The sequence below is a fragment of the Episyrphus balteatus genome, chromosome 2 (assembly GCF_945859705.1).
Source record: "Episyrphus balteatus chromosome 2, idEpiBalt1.1, whole genome shotgun sequence".
Classification (NCBI taxonomy): domain Eukaryota; kingdom Metazoa; phylum Arthropoda; class Insecta; order Diptera; family Syrphidae; genus Episyrphus; species Episyrphus balteatus.
In genome coordinates this window covers 58,920,252-58,940,973 of record NC_079135.1, presented here as the reverse complement: position 1 = coordinate 58,940,973, position 20,722 = coordinate 58,920,252, and the positions used below count along the sequence as shown (strand labels likewise).

General features: G+C 36.7%; 2 long non-coding RNA genes across 6 annotated transcripts; one reads left to right on the top strand and one right to left on the bottom strand.

Moving 5' to 3' along the window:
• Positions 1-1,754: 1,754 nt before the first annotated feature.
• LOC129908837 (uncharacterized) lies at positions 1,755-4,238 on the top strand. Its single transcript, XR_008771342.1, has 4 exons — positions 1,755-3,132; positions 3,197-3,371; positions 3,431-3,645; positions 3,700-4,238. It is a non-coding gene; the product is annotated as an uncharacterized LOC129908837 (long non-coding RNA).
• On the bottom strand, positions 4,231-6,755 carry LOC129908832 (uncharacterized). 5 transcript variants are annotated; one of them, XR_008771332.1, is made up of 5 exons: positions 6,376-6,755; positions 5,705-6,293; positions 5,089-5,638; positions 4,733-5,021; positions 4,231-4,679 (listed from the first exon to the last, which is right to left on the bottom strand). It is a non-coding gene; the product is annotated as an uncharacterized LOC129908832 (long non-coding RNA). The 5 variants fall into 5 exon arrangements; XR_008771333.1 differs by having other exon boundaries at positions 5,089-5,813; positions 5,889-6,293; XR_008771331.1 differs by having other exon boundaries at positions 5,089-5,789; positions 5,889-6,293.
• Between the last annotated feature and the right edge of the window lie 13,967 nt (positions 6,756-20,722).

The following is a 20,722-nucleotide window of genomic DNA, read 5'->3' as shown; positions in this document are numbered from 1 at the left end:
ACCATTACAAAATGGATAGAGAAAATGTTGAGCACAAGAACGGCAGAGGCAACTACAGGTGTAACAACACAGAAAATCATCACAACAAGAGGATGTCCACAGGGAGGGGTTTTATCACCCTTGCTGTGGAGCCTTGTAGTGGATGAATTACTGGAACATCTTACATCCCTGGGTATTCGATGTCTTGGTTTTGCTGACGATATTGTAATAACCGCCTACGGGAAGTTCGAGGAGACCCTTTGCGATATCATCCAAAGAGGACTTTCAGCTACAAGTAAATGGTGTTTAACGGTGGGGCTAAATATCAACCCAGAAAAAACTACAATTGTACCATTCACAAGGAAACGGCTTTTGCCTCATATCAGACCTATCCAGCTAGCTGGTAAGGTCATTGAACTAAAGAGAGAGGTAAAATATCTAGGTATCACACTAGACAGTAAACTCCTCTGGAATAAACACTTTGAAATAACAGTCGGGAAAGCCACAAAAGCCCTTATGATATGCCGAAGCCTGGCAAATAAATCGTGGGGGTGCAAACCAAATATCCTAAGGTGGATGTATACCATGATGGTGAGACCCATTATCACCTACGGTGCGGTTGTTTGGCACAAAAGAACCGAACTAGTTACAACTAAAAAGACATTAAACAAAGTTCAAAGATTGGCCTGCTTATGCATTACTGGCTCAATGAGAACTTGCCCTACAGCAGCAATGGAAGTCATCCTCCACTTAACACCACTCCATGAAGTAATAAGTAGTACTGCTAACGGAACAATCTTGAGATTTGCAAAAGAGGGAACTGGTACGGGCAAGAGTATTGGTCTCAAAGAAAGGGACTCAATATCGAACACCACAGTTAAAAACCTCCTTGATATCCCAAGAGATTGCATGATCAAGAAATACAATTTTGAGAAAAACTTTCAAACACAGTTTAGTAGCAAGGCAAAGTGGGTAAGTGAATCCACGAACTACACTTTCAATGCAAACGCCATCAAGTGGTACACTGATGGATCGAGAACAGCTGATGGAGCTGGAGCAGGAATATTTGGGCCTAGAACCAAAATTTCCATTCCAATGGGACAGTTTCCTAGCATTTTTCAAGCGGAAATCAACGCTATAGATAAATGCGCAGAACGTAATCTCGAAAGAAAATACAAAAACCAAAACATTGCCATCATGTCTGATAGCCAGGCCGCACTTAAAGCTATAAACTCATACGCCATCAACTCCAAACTCGTATGGGAATGTGTGAAGAAGCTGAACGAGCTTGGCAAGGCAAATAAAATAACACTGTACTGGGTTCCCGGACATGTTGGAGTACAAGGGAACGAAGTAGCAGACTCCTTAGCAAAAGCAGGTGCAACCGCACCTCTTATGGGCCCAGAACCATATTGCGGAATTGGAGACAGCACGATCAAACAAATGATAAAAACCGATGAGGAGGCCAAACGAACTAAAATTTGGAAAGAGACTCCTAAACTCAGACAGGCGAAATCACTACTTGGGAATTACAACCAAAAAAGATTTAACCCTTAACTATAGTGGTGAAAATTTGTGGTGTTTTGAAATGATAAAATAAAATACAAAATTGAATTTTTTTATAAATTTTGTTTTTAAGCATCAAAAGATAACAATTTAAAAAAAAATAAAAAAATAAAAAAAAAAAAGAGAAAATTCATTTTCAACGGTTTTTATTAACTTTTTAAAAGTTGATGTGGGTCCCCTGGACCCACCACTATAGTTAAGGGTTAAAACCTGCATTAACCTGAGTAGAAACAACCTGAGAATAATAACAGGGATCCTTACAGGCCACTGCAAGCTGAGAAAACACCTCAACAACATTGGCCTGGCAGACAGTGCCACCTGTAGATTCTGCAACAATAATGAAGAGACACCAGAACACATACTGGGCAACTGTGAAGCACTAATGCACAATCGACACAGATACCTGGGCCAGCACCAGGTAACAAGTAAAGATCTACCGTCGATAGAAATACTCCAGTTAATCAAATACCTAAAAAGTATCAAACTGGAGACTGTACTGTAAGTAGTTAATTGCAGCCAAATTTGGGGGCACAATAGACCTTTATGGTCGCAGTGCAACTTTCCCCCACAACACATTCATTCATTCATGGTACCCAAACGCTGTTATCTCCTTCCTCGAAATCGATAAAGCGCACAAAAAATGAAACCGATCCGTCTTTGGTGGTTAAAAATCTGGGCAAGATTTTCACCAAAGGGATGATGAAAAAAATGGAGAACCAAAAGAGGTTTAAATGGTCTGAAGAAGACATAGCCAACGCTATTTCCATCCATGCGGCAGGACCTAGGGCCTATCGGCTTCTCTTGAGGAAAGGCTATCCATTTCCAGCCGTCATCACTTTACAAAAATGGTGTGCCAAGATCCAATTAATTCCCGGAATTATTAATTGCGTTTTAGGAATAATTAAAAAGGTGGAAATGAAGGAAATGGAAAAGCTTTGCATTCTTTCATTTGATGAGATGAAAGTTAGAGAAAAAATTTGCTATGATAAGCGGAATGACGAAACATTAAAAGCTGCGAAATATGTCCAGGTTGCAATGATCCGCAGCTTATTTGGAAACTGGAAGCAGCCAATTTTTTATGATTTTGACCAGCGCATGACATCCTCCTTGCTGTTCACTATAATCAATGCCGTACAAAGCTGTGGGTTGTCCATTGTGGCTATGGTTTGCGACCTAGGAGGTACAAACCAAGGGTTACTAAAGGAACTGGAGGTCAATGTTGAGAAACCTTATTTTGCCGACCCCACTGACACAAAAAGAAAAATTTATGCCTTTGCTGATGTGCCACACTTATTAAAACTAATAAGAAACAACTTTGTGGATAGTGGTGGGTTCTTCCTAGATGGAAAGTTAATCCACAAAGGTATTGTTGAGGAGCTGTTTTAAAACACCAACGCAAAGTCGGATCTTTCCGTTGCCTATAAAATATCAGCGGCAAATATAAATGTAAGAGGTGCGGAACGGCAAAAAGTCAAGCTTGCTGCGAAGCTTTTTTCTCATACAATCGCTCAAGCTTTAATGCGGGCTGGTAAACTAGGAACGTTGAAATCTGAAAATTGGTTAGAGTGCTCTCAGTTTTTCAAACAAGTATATATTAAAAATTTGTTTTTTTCCTATTTTTAAACCTATAAAAAAATTATATTTTTTTAAGGTTAACGATTGGTTCGATTGTTTGAACATCAGGGTTCCATATAAGGACAGTCGGGAACGGGTGCAAGGATTCGGGCTCTCTGAATCCCATCAAGTTGAGATACTTGACAAAATGTCTGAGACAATCAGCACGATGAGGGTGAATGGCAAAGCAAATTTGATGCCTTTTCAAAAAGGTACTCATGTCATATCTAATTTGCTAAACTTATTAATTCCTTCTTAATTTTGTTAAAAGGTATTATAATGACCAATAAAGCCTTAAAACTTCTCTACTACGACCTTAAGTCCAAATATGATTTTTCGTATTTGCTGACCTACAGGTTTTGGAGAATTTTTTCGGCGTTATTCGGCGGAAAGGGGGATTGAATGATCATCCAGATCGCCTGGAGTTCACGTATCGGTTGCGATCGTACATTCTTGGTCGAAACGAGGGCAGTCTATCTGCAAATGGTTATGACAATTTCTTAATTAAGATTTTAACATTTTTAACAATTATTTTTGCAGGCAACACTATGGTCGATGATACTCCAGACTTGGAAGTTGCTGAATTTTTGAGCTCTGATTTCTTTGGAAAGTTAAACGATGATGAAAACACCCCACCAGAAGAGGTTCATGACGACGAGGAGTTGGAGTTGGATACACTGCAGAAGGACGGTCTGGAGCATTTAGCAGGGTATATTTGCAAAAAATGAAGAATCCAGACTTAGAGGTTGAAGGAAAGGTTATCAATAATGCTGCAGATTCCTTTACATGGACGAACCAGCTAAGTGAAGGTTTTTTAAAAAAACCGAACGACAAAATGATGGCTGAGATGGCACAATTAGAAAACATTTTCAAAAATTTGAATGGTGAAAAGTTATTCTATACTAGAGACTATTTAAAATTGCTCGTCAACCTCAGTGAGCATGTAGGTAGTGATAAAAAAGTAAAACAAATATTTTTCCGATCCAGGATGTATTTCCGAATAAAGTCATTAAATAATGAAATCGAGGAAAGTTCTACAAATAGAAAAAGAAAAATAATAAAAACAATAACTTAAATAATAAAAGGAATTTTGTTTTTTAATAATCAACAATGGATATATTGGTTTTATAAGATTTCATTTGGAAAGCTCCTACTTTAAATGTGGTAAAATTATAAATGGTCGCACAATCTTTCGATTAAACATACACCCTTATTGAAAGTTTCACCCGAAAAATATGTCAGCCGCAACATGTTTGTACATCAAGAATCTTAAAACCTATTGTCAGTTTCGCACAAGTAAAATTTCAATTTGAATTAAAAATGATATTATTTCGAATAATCATATTCGGTTAGGTGAAAAAACAATAATGATGATAGTTTATTTTTGGTTTCAATTACAACTTGCTCCACACTATCTGGAACTGGATTAAATACAAACGAATTTAAAATTGGATTAGACAGCTGAAGCTATTTCCTGTTGAACAGTAGTTGTAAAGAGTGTGTTTCTTCCGATGAAATTTCTAAAACCACAAAATATATATTTATGTATACATATATCCCACCTCGAACTTACGTTTGTTTAGTTTTTCAATTTTTTTCTCAAGTATTCCCGTTTTCTCACGTTGTGTTTTGTTATCCAAACCAAATTGTTCACGCGCACATAACTCTTCAGTCTTGAAATAGTTTGCCTTGTTGTAGCTCATATAACCAGCACAGATTTGCCTTATCAATTGGAGACAACATCTACGTTCCATGTCACTTTGAGCATTAGAACGGTAGGATGCGAGATTGCATCGATTTCAATGTCAATGAAGAGTACACACGGCACATAGAACTGCCTATGCATAATCATTCCAAAATTGCTAGAATTTAATTAATAAAAATTAGCCCCAATGTCTAAACTTCACTATAACTCTCATTGAAACTTACCTTACATGTGCCAGCAAAATCTTTCTTCATCCAGAAGGGCCATGCAATAGAAGACCTTAATGTAGCATCAGTTCAAGCATTAAATAGATATTGGGTGCTGTATGTATCACACAATTCCTTAAAATAATTTTCTATGTTCTCCATGCCACCAACATCTTGCAAATTCTGTCTGAGTACCTTGGGACTTAGTTCTTTTTTTAAATTTTGTTAACGAATCATCAGGTTCAATTATATAATTTATGAGAAGATAGCATCGAGATTCAATTGTATACTTGGAGCAGCTAGAAATTAAGTGCTATGCTCATAGATTTTGTTGTATACTTTTTTTTTGCACAACAAAGATGCAACAATTCTCAACTAGATCTCTAACCAATTGCCTCAAACTTGGCATCTGAAATCGTTGAAGACCACTTTTAATATAATGTTTCCATTACAAGTCTTCCTTTTTCTTCGAATTATCCGATATAGTGTTGGTCTAATGGTCGGATTCCATATGTTTCACATGTATACTGTGTTTCACATCATTCATACATTTAAAAGTTTCTATTGCCTGTCGTCAAAAATATAGAGCATAAAATATATTTTGACACATAAAATAAAATATTCAAAATATCACTTATTATCAATTCCATCGTTCGTCTTCATTAATAACAAGGCTTTATTTTGATAGTACTTAAGAGCTTTTAAATCAGGGCCAGATTCTATAAAAAACGAAAATGATAATTCTTTTTTGAAATATGAAAGTAAATGTGCTATAGATTCGTTTTTCAAGTTGTATTCAGCAAACCGTTGGCACATACAAAAATGTTTGTTCCTTTACGCGATACAGAATATAACCCCAGTTTTCCTTTCCAACGTTTTCGTATAAAAATGTTCCTTCTCTTTTCGTAAATCTTATAAAAAAGCTTCCTGTATTCTCACAGACGTGAAAACATCCTTTTGGGGAGTTTCAGTCAGTACAATCCTCACATCTTAAAAGGTGGACAGAGTTCGATGTGACTATGGATATCGAATTGAAATAACAATGATTGCGAAACTCGCGTTTATTAACTTTTAAATCCATATAATCCTGCAAAATAAAACACGTTTTGAACTTTTTTGGTTTTTTCTTCTATAAAAATAAGTCCCGAGGAATATTCACGAAAGGGTCCCATGTTTCCCATGTTTCATAATAAAACGAGTTTCGAAAATCAAGGATTCAGTTGCTGACGACACCAACAAAAAGCAAAGGACATAGATAAGAAGAAATAGTAAATGACAGTGTTAAACAAGAAATCATGCACTTACTTACAAAATATAAGCTTGTGGCTTCTCATAGTCAACAACAGTGTTAAATTTAAAAGCTGATCTAGTTCACGTTGGAGCTACGCCCTTCATCAAGATTATTGCCCACCTTAAAACGCAATCGCAAAAGATGTTAATGAAGGGTCGAGCTACGAATAACCAAACAGCGGTTAAAACATTTGGGTTGTTTTAAGAGAATCATCATCGCTGCTTATATCGACGGGTTCGCAGTTCTTTGCCAGCTTGTTGGCAACCACCATTGATACTGCTTACAATGATTGTTGATAGCTGTGTTCTCTTTGAAGTTTTTTTTTTAATGAAACTAGTTTGAACGTTTGGAAATCCTTTTTAACAGCAGCCGACTCGAATCAAAAACCACTAATCTACAAAAAGTAAATATTCTTTGCTGAAAATTTTTTTAAAGAATTTATGAGGCTACTTGCCGGTTTTGCTAATGTTGGCTATGGCTTCATCAGCCTCCGAAAATGTTAATTGTTCCACTTCCTTATAGGAGGAAGCAGATTGGTGCATCGTTGCAGAAGTTTCCCAAAACATTTTTGTAGTTGGATTATTTAAATTATTTTTATAACAATTCACTTTTAAAATGAAACACTAGGAGCACTACAAAAGAAAGGAGGAACTAATGTAAGAACACAATTGCTGCATTTATACGGACTTTCTTTGGTTGAATGCAGCCGAACAACATGAATCCAATTAATTTTGGATAAAATTTATCATTTTACGGCAGGCGCTTTCACAAATTATTTAATTAATAATTATTAATGTACATTTGTTGTGAACGATGTGATTTCTATTTTGAATTTAATTTTTTTTTCGCTTTGACAAATGATGTCACTTTGACTATGTCACCCAAATGTCATTTTTTTTTTTTTAATTGACAATCAATTTTGACAACCATGCGGAATATATTACCTTTATATGTGTACTGTGAATTCATATCACAATTTGAAATTAAATTAGGTTGATTGCAAACGAGAAACTATTTCTCGTTGTACAACTTCACAGGCTGTCGCAATCTTTTCAAGGATTGCATTGCTTTTTCTCTGCTCTTCCAGAATCTGCTCGTCAGTTTTTTGGATATTTTTTTCCGAGACAATTGCATCTAGCTTGTTGCATTCCTTTTTGGTTTCTAAAATTTTCCTTTTTTTTGTTGCAAGTCTTGGCATGGAGGAACTGGATGAGGGCCCTGGACCTTCTAATACTGATAGAAGGATTTCTTCTACGTCCTCAGTCTCATCAGAATCAGCAGCCTCCTCCAATTACTGAGAACAATGAGGCTCTTAGATGAGAAAACATTTATTCAATAATTTTTTTTAATAAAATAAAATAATATTGTTTTGCCTACCCGCAACGCTTTCTTCCACCAAGTTGGATGCATTGTGAATGGGAAGCCCTCCTAGAATGGAATGAATTTTAGAATATAAATTCCATTCCGATGGTCCAATCATTTTTTTTTTCTTTCTGCAAGTAAATATTTTCAATTGCATTAAAAATCTACATAATAAGTATGTTCAGCGAGGTTTTTTTCTAGATCAGAACAGGACAGGACAGCACAGTTTCGTGAGAAACGTCAGATCAAGTTAGAACAGTCATTTAAACGTCAGTTGTCAAAATAAAAAAAAAACAAATTGTAAATTATATGAATTTTTGGCTTATCGGTTCTCGTTAGTTTTATTTATTTTTTGAGTTTTTACTGCGGAAAATATAATGAAAAATTGTTTTTAGTTAGAAAAACCACGAGCACCCGAGAAATATTCGCACAATTAAATCAAAACAAAAATAAAAAATGACAGCTTTGCTTTTGACACTTCTCACGCATCTGTTCTAAGCTGATCTGACTCAAAAGCAAGAACAGAAAATCCTGTTCTAAACTGTTCTAGTTTTGTCAATGAACAGGAAACAAGAACAGTTCAGCACAGAAAAAATCTCAATGAACAGCAAAAAGCTGTACTTTTCTGCCTAGAACAGTCCAGCACAGCGTCAGTGAACAGACTTAATATGTATTTCAGGAACGTATGGGACTTACTTGTAGCGATTGGTGAGGTTGTGTAGGTATTTTAACCCTGATTTCTTCGGGGGAATGTTCTTTGATGGCGACAGCCACCTCTTTGAAAATGTGGGAGTTCTTACGGTTTCCACGGAGCTGGGCAATTTTGTCGGCCCAAATCTCCACCAACAATTCCTCCTCCTCTTGCCGCCACGTCTTTCTTTTTTGCTTTTTGGACAGCATCTACAATTTTTAAATTATATTATATCAATTTTATAATTTATAAGTTAAATTTATATGAGTACATACGTTTATAAACAATCTTTATGTCTGGCTGTGTTTTTAAATTTAAATTTGATTTCGATTGTCAAGAAAAAAAAAAAAAACAAATGACATTTGACAATGAGTGCGTTCACAAAATTAGGTATGTTTAATTCAATATTAGATAATGGAATCATTCAGCCTAGTAGATTAGAAGAAGATTTATTTTATATCTACTTTTTAGGAGATTTAAATTTGTATGGTAAATCTCAGGATTTAGAAGTAGATTTAGCTCTAAATCTCGAAAAAGTGGATTTAGGCGTAGGTGGAAACGTAGTAAAGACACGCCGTTTTACTCACACATACACAACTTTTTGTGTATAAACACAAAATCGAAGGAGAAACGTGTGGTGAAAAGTGCAAAAGGAAAATTGACGATGGAAAGACAAAGGCAACAGAAAGCGTCATTTTATTTTTTGCAAAGTCTGGCGTGTCGTGTCTCGTGTCTCTCTGTTTATAAAATTATTTTAAATTAACATGGGAAAGTTTTAATGCAAAAAAAAGGTATGCATTGTTGAAATGTTGCTAAGTGTGCTTTTGCAGCAATTTTATTAATTAATAATTTTGGGTGTTTTCGTAGGAAAGGTAGGTTTTCGCTGCTCCGACTCAAGTACGACTTCGGCTCCATTGTCTCGGAGTGGAGATTTTCACCACACCAATGCATAATGCAATCGGCTCCGCGGTAATTGGGCTTTTAAGCAATCTGTCTTTGTCTTTTTTCTTTCTATCATAACTCTTTATTAAAGAAGTACAAGAAAAAACAAACCAATCAAATCAAATCAATTCTGAGGAAAACAAAAGCATACATACATGCAAAATACACGCCACTTTTCCTCAAAATCCCAGCAAACGCAGAACTACAGAAAAAACCGGTGAAATATGTACGTAAAAGAAGTACTTCTTTTCCACTGAAAAAAGATAGGAGCCCGGGAAAAAACTCAGTTATATACTTTCTGTATATAAGAATACGTGAAGCAGCTATCTCTTTCTTGCATGCAAGATGAAATAAATTTCCCCTCCATTAATAGTACAGACAAATGTACTTCAAAAGTGCATCAGCGAAGCACTTCTGGAAGTGGTTCTGATGTACATTTTGCAGTACTTTTTTACCTACAGAAAAAGCACTGAAACTTGTACTTTTAAAGTACTTATTTGGAGCACTTTCATGGGTTTATATCCGTACTGCTAAAATCCATATTTTAATTTCATCTGAAAATAAAAAAATCTTCAAAACAAACAAACAATTCTTTTAAACAACTATTATTTAATATTTTATTGGAAAAACACATTTTTGAAAACAAAATACATAAAAAAAAGATCCTTGGGCACGCCACTGTGGCCTGGCCAGTTGAGAAAAATGAAAAAAAAAAAAATACTCTGCAGTCTGCACTTTGGTGGTAGTTTTTGTATCTTGTTTTGACTTTTTTTTTCTAAATGCTCAAGGCTGAAGCTGCTGTAAACTCAGTCAATGATGTCTGGAATTGATCGCCACTAAAAGACAGAAAAATCAACAACTTTATAATCTATCAATTTTATAATCAGCACACCTTTATTTTCCAAATCAATTGGTGGTTGTTTTTGTGTCATTTTTTTTCTAAATGCACAAGGCTGAGGCTGTGCATTTTGATGGTGGAAATGGTGGTGGAATTTATGTGGCGTGCCGAAGAATTTGTGCGGTAGATTGTTTTTTTTTAGAAAATAGTTTTCACAAATAACACTGAGAAGATTTTATTTATTTTTTAAGTTAAATTGTTCTATTTATCTATCAAATGGAGCACAGAAATGTTTTTTTTTTAACGAATATGTTGCTGCTGCTATCAAGGTTTCACTAGAAAATATAAAATGCAGGAAAAGTCAAATCAATGGCGCGCCGCCATTACAAAAGAGACAAAACTTTGTGCATTGCATACATCGCTCTCTTTTCCTCCCATTTACCAAAGAGTTTATTTTTTTCAGGAGAAACAAAACTACAATATTTTGAGGGGAGAGATTTTGGTAAATAAGGAAACACATACACCTACAAAGTATAGACTTTGTTGGTGGTTGTAATTTCCCCTAAACTACTGAGGTTTGGTTTGCAGGGATTGTAATGTCAAAAGTTTTTTTTTTTTCTTCGACCCTGACGTTTGGCTTAAAAGCCCAATTATAACCTCCAACTAATTTGAGATGCGGAATTAAGGTTTAAAACCTGGCCAAAAATATTTGGGCATATTTTTCACATTATTCACATATTTGGGCATATTTTTCACATCAAATAGGTACCAAATGAGTTATTTAGAAGGAAAACTTTTCATTTTCTTGGTTCAGTAAAACCCACTTAATTGCTTACAAATGCACGTACAGTCCTGTGCTATAACTTTTCTTAAAGCTGCAGCTGTTTATTCTTTATTTTGCTTTTTGACTCAAGTTTTTTCATTAAGTAGTTTTCTAGAAATTAAGTTCTGAAGATGAAATTTAGAAAAAAATTGTTTTCTTTTTAACCAATTTTGTATAAAATTTTGCAATATTATGGATCTGGAATGAATATCAAACTTCCTAAGATATTAAAAAAAAACTGAAACATAATTTTTTCACGGAAACCCTGTTTCTGTTGTAAGTCGATTGGAGCTAAATTGACAAATTTATGACTATTTTATTACTCCGCTTACGAATGTTTCATTCCGGAGTTCAAAACTTTAAATCGCTCTCCTTACAACTAACGTTTTCAAAGCCTCACAAATTTAAAACTACATTCAACAATGATTCTTATGAAATTTGAAACACTATTTCTGTACATATTTTTAAAGGTATCCCTGGAGAAGTTTTCTTATTAATATAATGGAATAATATAAAAATCTATTAGTAAGGGTCGTTTTTGAGGAGTTTTTTTTTTAAGGGCCCTTATTTCCGGGGGGGGGGGGGGGGGGGGTGCGGTCAAACTCGGGCAAACTCTTTTTGGTGGCAGATATATGTTTTTTTTAGACCATAAGCTCATGAGGCTTGGTTCTTCTTAATCTTCGAACATGGTTTCTTGTATTCAAGACGGACACCATTTCAGAATTGGTATGACTTTGCAGTCTCTGATTATGCGATACAGCGTATTTTTTAACAACTTCTGTAACCGTTTCTATTTGTAAGTCACGATGTAGATCGCTATTTCTTATGTACCAAGGTGCATTAACTATTCCACGAAGGACTTTGTTTTGGAATTTTTGGATGAATTCGGTATTTGTTTTCTTTGTACAGCCCCATAATTGGATACCATAGGTCCAAACAGGCTTTAGTACTTGATTATACAGCATTATTTTGTTTTGGGTTGATAAATCAGAGTTGTTACCAAGTAACCAGTACATTTTTCTATATTTCAAGTTTAGTTCTTCTCTTTTCTTTTTTATGTGCTCTTTCCACTTTAGCTTTGCATCCAAAGTCATTCCAAGGTATTTGGCCGTATTGGCGTAAGGTACAGCTTGATTATTAATGAATATTGGAATATTGTTTATCTTTTTATTTGTAAAGTTTATATGTGAAGATTTTGTTTCATTGAGTTTGATACGCCATTTTTCGGTCCAATCTCTGACTGTGTCGACGGCATATTGCAGCTTTACTGCTCCCCTAGAGACACATTTGTCGGGTACCAAAATTGCGGTATCATCTGCAAAAGTAGCCATTATGGTGTGATTCCCAACTGGGATATCCCTTGTGTATAGTAAATACAGGGTAGGACCTAGGACACTTCCTTGTGGTACACCGGCTTCTATTTTCTTCAATTCCGAATATTCTTGATCGTACCTTACTCTAAACAATCGGTCTGAGATGTACGATTTTAATATTTCATAGTACTGTCTGGGAAGATCCCTTTGCAGTTTGTACTCAAGTCCCTCATGCCAAACCTTGTCAAAGGCTTGAGCAACATCTAAGAAAATAGCTGAACAGACTTGTTTTTCTTCTAATGCTTTTTCTATTACATCCGTTATTCTATGAACTTGGTCTATCGTGGAATGTTTATTTCTAAAGCCAAACTGATGATTTGGGATTAACCTTCTTTCTTCTATAATTTTGCTAAGTCTCTTCAGAAGCAGTTTTTCAAAAACTTTTGCCATAATTGGTATAAGCGATATTGGTCTGTAAGACGTCACTTCTGTAGGTGGCTTACCTTGCTTGGGTATGACAATAACTTCAGCAATTTTCCAATGGTGTGGGACATACCGTTGCTTAAGGCATGCATTTATTATATATTGGAGTTTTATGAAGGCTTTCAAAGGCATTTCTTTCATAACCTGAGCAGTAATAAGATCGTAACCTGGTGATTTTTTATTTGATAGTTGATGTAAAGACATACTTTTTATTTCTTTTAATCTTACAATTGGTATTTCACTTTCATCTATCTTATCAACAAGCTGTAAGCTATTTGCAGCCGCGTTTGTTGGGTATGGCTTAAAAACATTCGCAAGATGCTCCGCGAAAAGGTTAGCTTTTTCTTTTGGGTTACCGATCCATTTCCCATCTTGAGATTTCAAGGGAGAGTTTAGTAACTGCGGTCTTTTCAGGCGCTTGGCTGCTTTCCATAGCGAAAAATCGGTTGAAGCATCAGTCGTTAAATTTTTTAGGAATGTACTGAGTGAATCATTTTTGAATTTATAAATTTGTTTTTAAGATTGTTGCTTATACGGTTAAACGTTGTTTTATCATCTGGAAATCTAGTATTTTGCCATTTTCTTCGAGCTCTTCTTTTCTCTATTATCAACTCTCTTATCTCTAAAGGATATTTTATTTCATTTTGTCTAGAAAATGTTGGAGTACTTTCTTCAGCGGCCTGTTGCACATCAGCAATAAATTGTTCCACTTCATGGTCAGTTTGCTCGATTGTATCCATGGGAGATCTTAAATTTATAAAACTTAAAAGCCTTTCTCTAAAATCACTCCAGTTTGTTTTCTTATTTACAAGCTTTGGATTACTTTTTTCTATTACTTCCGATTCACTTAGTGTTAGAATCACTGGAGTATGATCTGATGACAAGTCATAATTACCTTCGACACTAATGTGATTTCGTTTGATTCCTTTAGCTACGAAAAAGTCAATAATGTCTGGTATTTTGTTAGTATCGGAAGGCCAGTAAGTAGGCGACCTGGAGGAATAGAATTCGCAATTGTATTTACGGCCTGCTTGGAAAAGTCTTTTGCCTTTTGTTGATATAAGTCTTGAACCCCAATGAGTGTGTTTCGCATTGAAGTCTCCACCAACAAGAAAGTTATGCCCAAGAAGATTTAATAGATCTGTATAGTCATCTTCTGTTTATCAATTCTTTGAAGAATGAGGTGTAGCATTTCTTTTATGGAAGTCTCTTCATTCTTCTGCACATTTTTTAGAATCTGAGAATAGGCTTTATTTTCATCGCTTTTACTTTGAACAGCTTTTTTAGGCGGTTCATTCTTAGTATTGTTTTCAGCAGTTAAATCGGTATTTACTGTGTTTCTGGGTTTGTCTCTAGCAGATGTATTTTTGCTTCTGAGCTCTTGGAATTTTTTGGCAACTGGGCAGCCTCTATAGCTTGCCGGGTGATTACCCTGGCAGTTCACACATTTTGCTTTCTGATCTTTGCTCATCGGACAATTTTTAGTTGCATGTTTTCCTTCGCACTTTACACAAGCAAACTCGCGGTTGCAGTATTTTTGGGTATGACCAAAAGCTTGGCAACGTTTGCACTGCGGAACAACTTTAGATTTTCGGAGTGGTTCAATTTTAACAGCTATGCCCAAGATTGATCTTACTTTATAAATCTCTTCGACACTTTGTTTACTGTCAAAAGTTAGCATGAATAAAAGTAGTAACCTCTTACTTGTCGTCGATTCTCCAGAGGAGTTTTTAATTGTCTCATTCTTAAATAGATTGACTGCATCAAGGGCTTGGTAGCCTTTTTGTACAAGATCTTCCACTACTTCCTCAGGAGAGCAAGAGGAATGAAGACCTCTGGCTACAACTTTTATTGGCCTTGTAGCTTTGTTCTCATATGAGTGCCATTGAATTTGGTGTTTGCTCAGTTCTTCAGTGACAGATCTATACTCGTCGGCTTCTTCGACTATGACTTTCCAGTTGTCTTTGTTATACGATGTGTATTTGCAAGCTTTTTTAGTACAATTTTCTATTATTTTCTTAAGATCTCCAAAAATTGGAAATCCTGAGATCATAATTGGTGGTGGTGTAATTTTTTTGCTGCCTTTAGCGTGAGAATTTGATTTAACAACAGCTACCACATTATTCATTAGTTTCTGTAAACAATTCTTTATTATTTTCGGTTTTAGAGCTTTTCTGATTTCTTAAACAAATCTCAGGACTCCCGTTTGGTTTACGTTTCTTTGTGATACGCTTATGTTTCTTTTTCTCAGTTTCAAACAAGAGCTCTTCTTCATCAGTTTGATATTCACGCTCAATATATTTTGGACTTAACTGAAGCGTGGACTCTGAATCTTTCTTGTCAAGTAAGGAAACTTTCTCTTCGAGTTTTTTCACTTGCAGCTGAAGACTTTGAACCAGAACTTCAAGTTGTTTTCTTGCTGCTATTTCAATTTGCCATTCTTCAAAGTAGTTCTTTGATTTTGATTGGTCTATCTCTTTGTCTTCGATGGAACTCTGTTGATCTGTAATGTCGATCTCTTCATTTTTCTTGGTCCCTTTTTCTCTGATGTGTTTAACATCGATAGTATTGTTTGGAGTTGTCGGTGATGTAACCCCTGAAGTAAATTTGTTTGGGGGAGTTCTTTGCATCTTTGAACTCCGTCTCTCAATATTTATAATCAATAATTGTGACGAGTGCATCATTGGAATCGACTTCATGAAGGAGCATGGAATCATTTTGGATATAGGTAATCAAGTCCTGAAATACAGAAATATGGAGATCCCAATGGTCTATGGCAACGAAAATTTAACAACAATTAGAACTGTCATCAAAGAAGACATGTGCCTGCCTCCTTCTTCAGAAGTTTTTGTGTGGACGAAACTAAAGGGGAATATTGGAAGCCATCGATACCTCATGGTTGAGCCAGAAGTTGAACAAAGTTCCCAAAACATCATCATCGGGAAGACTCTTGTGGCACCAAAGAACAACATGGTACCTGTACGGATACTTAACATCAAACCGTACCCAATCAAGCTTAAGAAAGGAGAAGTTGTTGGGCAATGTGAATCTGTGGCCGCAATAACTAAGATCAACGAGGTGGATACACAGATGACTATGAACTCGGAGAAACTAAAGAAACAAATTCTCAATTCAGACAACCTGAGTCAACATCAGCTTAATGTTGCGGGAAGGCTTCTTCATGAATATGCTGATATCTTCTCTTCACCCAGCGGGCAATACGGCCGAACACAACTGGTGCAGCATCGAATCGATACAGGAGATGCTAGGCTGATTCGTCAACCAGCAAGACGTCTCCCCTTGGCCAAACAAGGTGAAGTTGAAGAAATGATAACAACAATGAAGAAAGACGGGCTAATCGAAAATTCCAAAAGCCCTTGGGCATCACCGGTAGTCTCGTCAAAAAGAAGGATGGAAGCACTCGATTTTGTGTCGACTATCGCAGGCTGAATGATGTGACGAAGAAAGACAGCTACCCACTGCCAAGAATCAGCGATACTCTAGATGCAATGGAAGGAGCGCAATGGTTCTCGACTTTGGACTTGAAGAGTGGCTACTGGCAGGTAGAAATCCATCCAGAAGATCGGGAGAAGACGGCTTTTTCCACAGGAAATGGTCTGTGGCAGTGTAATGTCATGCCGTTTGGGCTATGTAATGCCCCAGCTACTTTTGAGCGCTTGATGGAGTGTGTTTTGAATGGATTAACCTGGAAATCTTGCCTAGTCTATTTGGATGATGTCATCGTTTACGGGAAAACATTTGATAACCATTGTGAAAACCTAAAGGCTGTTTTCCAAAGGCTACGAGAAGCACATCCAAAGTTGAATCCAAAGAAATGTGCACTTTTCAAGACCGAGATTAAATACTTGGGGCATATCATCTCATCCCAAGGAGTAAAGACGGATCCTGAAAAAGTTGACACTGTGAATAATTGGCCGACCCCGCAGGACAAGCATCAACTTCGGAGTTTCCTCGGTCTGGCAACGTACTATCGACGATTCGTGAAGGATTTTGCGAGAATCGCCAAAAGCTTGCACCAGCTTACGGAGAAGGGTAAACCCTTAAATTGGTCAGGTGAGTGTGAGAAAAGCTTTCAGGAACTGAAGCTGCGATTATGTGAAGCTCAATGCAAGTAATGTTGGAGTTGGTGCTGTTTTATCGCAAGTTCATGACGGAGAAGAAAAGGTCGTTGCCTATTTCAGCAAGGTACTCTCGAAACAAGAAAGAAACTATTGCGTGACCAGAAGGGAACTTCTAGCTCTAGTATCGGCAACAAAACACTTCCATAAGTACATCTATGGACAGAAGTTCCTTCTTCGCACAGATCATGGTGCGCTAAATTGGCTTTTGAACTTCAAAAATCCAGAGGGTCAAGTAGCAGGATGGATCGAGATACTTCAGACGTATCAATGTCAGATTCAACATCGGAGAGGAAAGCTGCATTCAAATGCAGACGCATTATCTCGGCGCCCGTGCAAGCAAGACTGCAAACATTGCACACGACTAGAAGAAAAGGAAGTTATCGCTGTTAGAAGAACGAGAGCTGATCCCATTTGCGGCTGGAGTAATGAAGAACTTAGAATGGCCCAACAGGAAGATTCGGACATCGAACCCATCCTTGCATGGAAGGAACATCAAGAGAAACCAGAATGGGCCAACATCTCCGACCGAAGCCCCACTCTAAAAGCATAGTGGGCACAATGGGGCTCACTTCATGTGCAAGAAGGGCTACTCAGGCGTAAGTGGGAATCCGCAGATGGTAAATCCTATGTAATGCAGCTAGTCGTACCTCAGTCAAAGGTAAATGATGTTCTCCGAGAGACGCACGGTGGAACTTCTGGAGGCCATTTAGGCATCAACAAGACGCTGGAAAAGCTACGACAGCAATTCTACTGGTTACGTATGAGAGAAGACGTTGAAAAGTGGTGCCGAAAATGTGATACTTGTGCCGCTAGCAAAGGACCAGCTAGAAAAATCCAAAGCAAGATGCAGCAGTACAATGTGGGTGCACCTTTTGAGAGAATTGCAATAGACGTAGCAGATCCTTTTCCCGAAACCAACAACGGAAATCGCTCAACAATACGCCTGCCAAGTGAGATAAAATTTGGAAGTGTTCCAAACGAGCCACATGAAATGGATGAGTACGTAGATAACCTGAAAGAAACACTGGCTGACATTCACCAACGGACAAGGACAAATATAAAAGCGTCTAGTGACAGGATGAAAACAAGATACGACGCACGAGCGACAGCAACAGGGTTTCAAGAAGGAGAACTTGTGTGGTTTTACAATCCCCACCGACAAAAGGGACTATCACCGAAGCTACAACAAAACTGGGAAGGCCCTTACACAGTAATAACCAGAATTAACGACGTGGTTTACCGTATACAAAGAGGGGTAAGAGGCAAACTAAAGGTAGTTCATTGTGACCGTTTACATCGTTATAATGGTGAAAGAAGCAATGGAGTTGTTCGGGACGAACAATCCTAAGAGGGGGGCAATGTAACGATGAATTACTGAACTACTTTAAGATAAAAGTCTGAAAACACTACCTACTACTGCAAAGGTAGAAATGTGAACGGACCTTTAGTAATTAAGAAAATATCCCACTGAACACATCTCAAAATATCCCACTGAACACATCTCAAAATATCCCACTAGACTGGAAGTATGAAGTGCCCTTCCTGGAAAGGAAGTTTCGAGAGACAGGGACGAGAGCCTTCGAGGACGTTCTAGAGTCTCGAGATTCCGGTATAAAAGGGCAGCGTAGGCACCGACCGGATACAGTTTAATCTTGAAAGTGAAAGAGTACAGTACAAAGTGAAATAAAGTGTTGCGAATTGTTAGTAGTAAATAAAGTGATTTAAAAGTGTGTTGGTTTGAGCGAATAATAAAATTAAATTGAGTTGAAATAAAGTGTGTTCTTATTTGAATGGAAATATAAGTGGAAATTAAATAAGTTATATTGTGAACCCGAAATAAAACGTTACACTATTTTGTTGTACCGGATCGTAAATACCTTTAATTTTTTCGATATTAAGATATTTAGACCATTTCAGGAACATAGTAATACATGTGTTTTTGATAAAAAAAATAGACCTTGTAAGATCAAGAATACCTAATGTTTTTAGCTACATTTTTGCCACTTTGTTATCGATTTAAACTATAGTGCCTGGCTACACGGTGATTTTTCAGTCGCCTAAGAAGTGGATTTGTAGGGAAGAGGGATGAAGAGTGAAGGGGGAAAATGCTCATGAAGGGAACTGAATTTTCTGAGGGCAGTACAGTTCCATTGCTAAAAATGTAAAATAGAACGTGATTGGACACAACAGTGTGTAGCCACCGCATGTGATTTTTCAATCGATTGAAAAATCACTGTGTACCTAGGCACATACGCTATTTGGGCCTGGCTACACAGTGTTGTGCCCAATCACGTTCCAATTTACTTTTCCTAGGAACAAACGTCAAAAAGAGGAAAATCCTCACCCCTCTTGAGTACAACCTGACTGGTTAGGCGATTGAAAAATCACCGTGTAGCCAGGCACTTAAAAGAACATGTAACTTTTTATTTTTTATTATATAATAGTAAATAATTATTTTCAAATTCAACGAGTTACTTTTTATGAGAATAGGTTGAGAACTGACTGAGAAAAAAAAACGATTATCAATGCCCTACCTGATAAGACCGTTGCCCTAACTTAAATTCAACTCTGGCTACGGGGCTGATACTACAGAATTGGGCTTTTAAGCCAAACGTCAGTGTCGAAGAAAAAATAAAAAAAAAAAAAAAAACAGAAAAAAAACTTTTGACATTTCAATTCTGAGGAAAAGTGGCGTGTATTATGCATGTATGCGTTTGTTTTCCTCAGAATTGATTTGATTGGTTGGTTTTTTCTTGTACTTCTTTAATAAACAGTTATGATAGAAAGGAAAAAGACAAAGACAGATTGCTTAAAAGCCCAATTGTTGTTCAGCAACTGCACAACCGAAAACGCTTGTTGTTATGCTGGATTTACATACGTCAGCATGCAGAAAAGTAAAGGGGGATAGATATAATACCTGAAATCCATACGTAGGAAGGAGATGCATTGATGAAGACGAACATGTCTTCGCCATAATCTTCCTATACCTAATCTGCATTTGTGAAGATGTCTGCCATAAACAAACAAAGTGCCAAAGTTGTTGTGAGAAGCCACAAAAAAAATAAAAAAAAAAAAAAAAAATATAAAATCTGTAAAAAATAATATATAATCTGTCAAATTTCGAGCTAGTTTTCCAGAGGCGAACTCACTCTTATTGGTGATGAAAAGGCGATGCAATCATTGACCGCCAATGTTTCAGCTAATCTTGATGATTTTAAAACAATTTTCAGTCTGTTTTTAGTTGAGGAAAAAAACAGTTTAAAATTCGTATATAATTATGATGAAAAATAGCACTTATGCGGAAGTCTCTCACGAGACCAGTTACATTTCTGTTGGTGCCCCTTGAGTGAACAATATATCTGGCACTTCAACTCTTTACCAATACATGTGTATCTGTACAACTCACACTAATAAAAAGCGGCTTCACTTATTTGGATAAACACCCCTTTTTGTACTTCTTATTCAATGAACTATACAAAGACTGGTACCCGAGCGGTCTAATGACGTTTGCCTACGAGCTGTGAGGTTTTGTGAATGTCGTGTACCTATCGTTGTGTTCGTGTTCGAGGTGCGGTGAATGTCCGTGAATCTGTAAATGTGTGCGTGTTAACGTCATTTATCAACGTGGTGGCTTTCATATATCTTCACAGACAACACAGTTCACAAAATTGTGTTGGGGGGTAAGACTTACGAGAGTTTCCAGTCTTGGTATAGTTTGTCGATGATGTCTGCATTTTCATCTACTCTTTCTATCCAACATCTGTGGT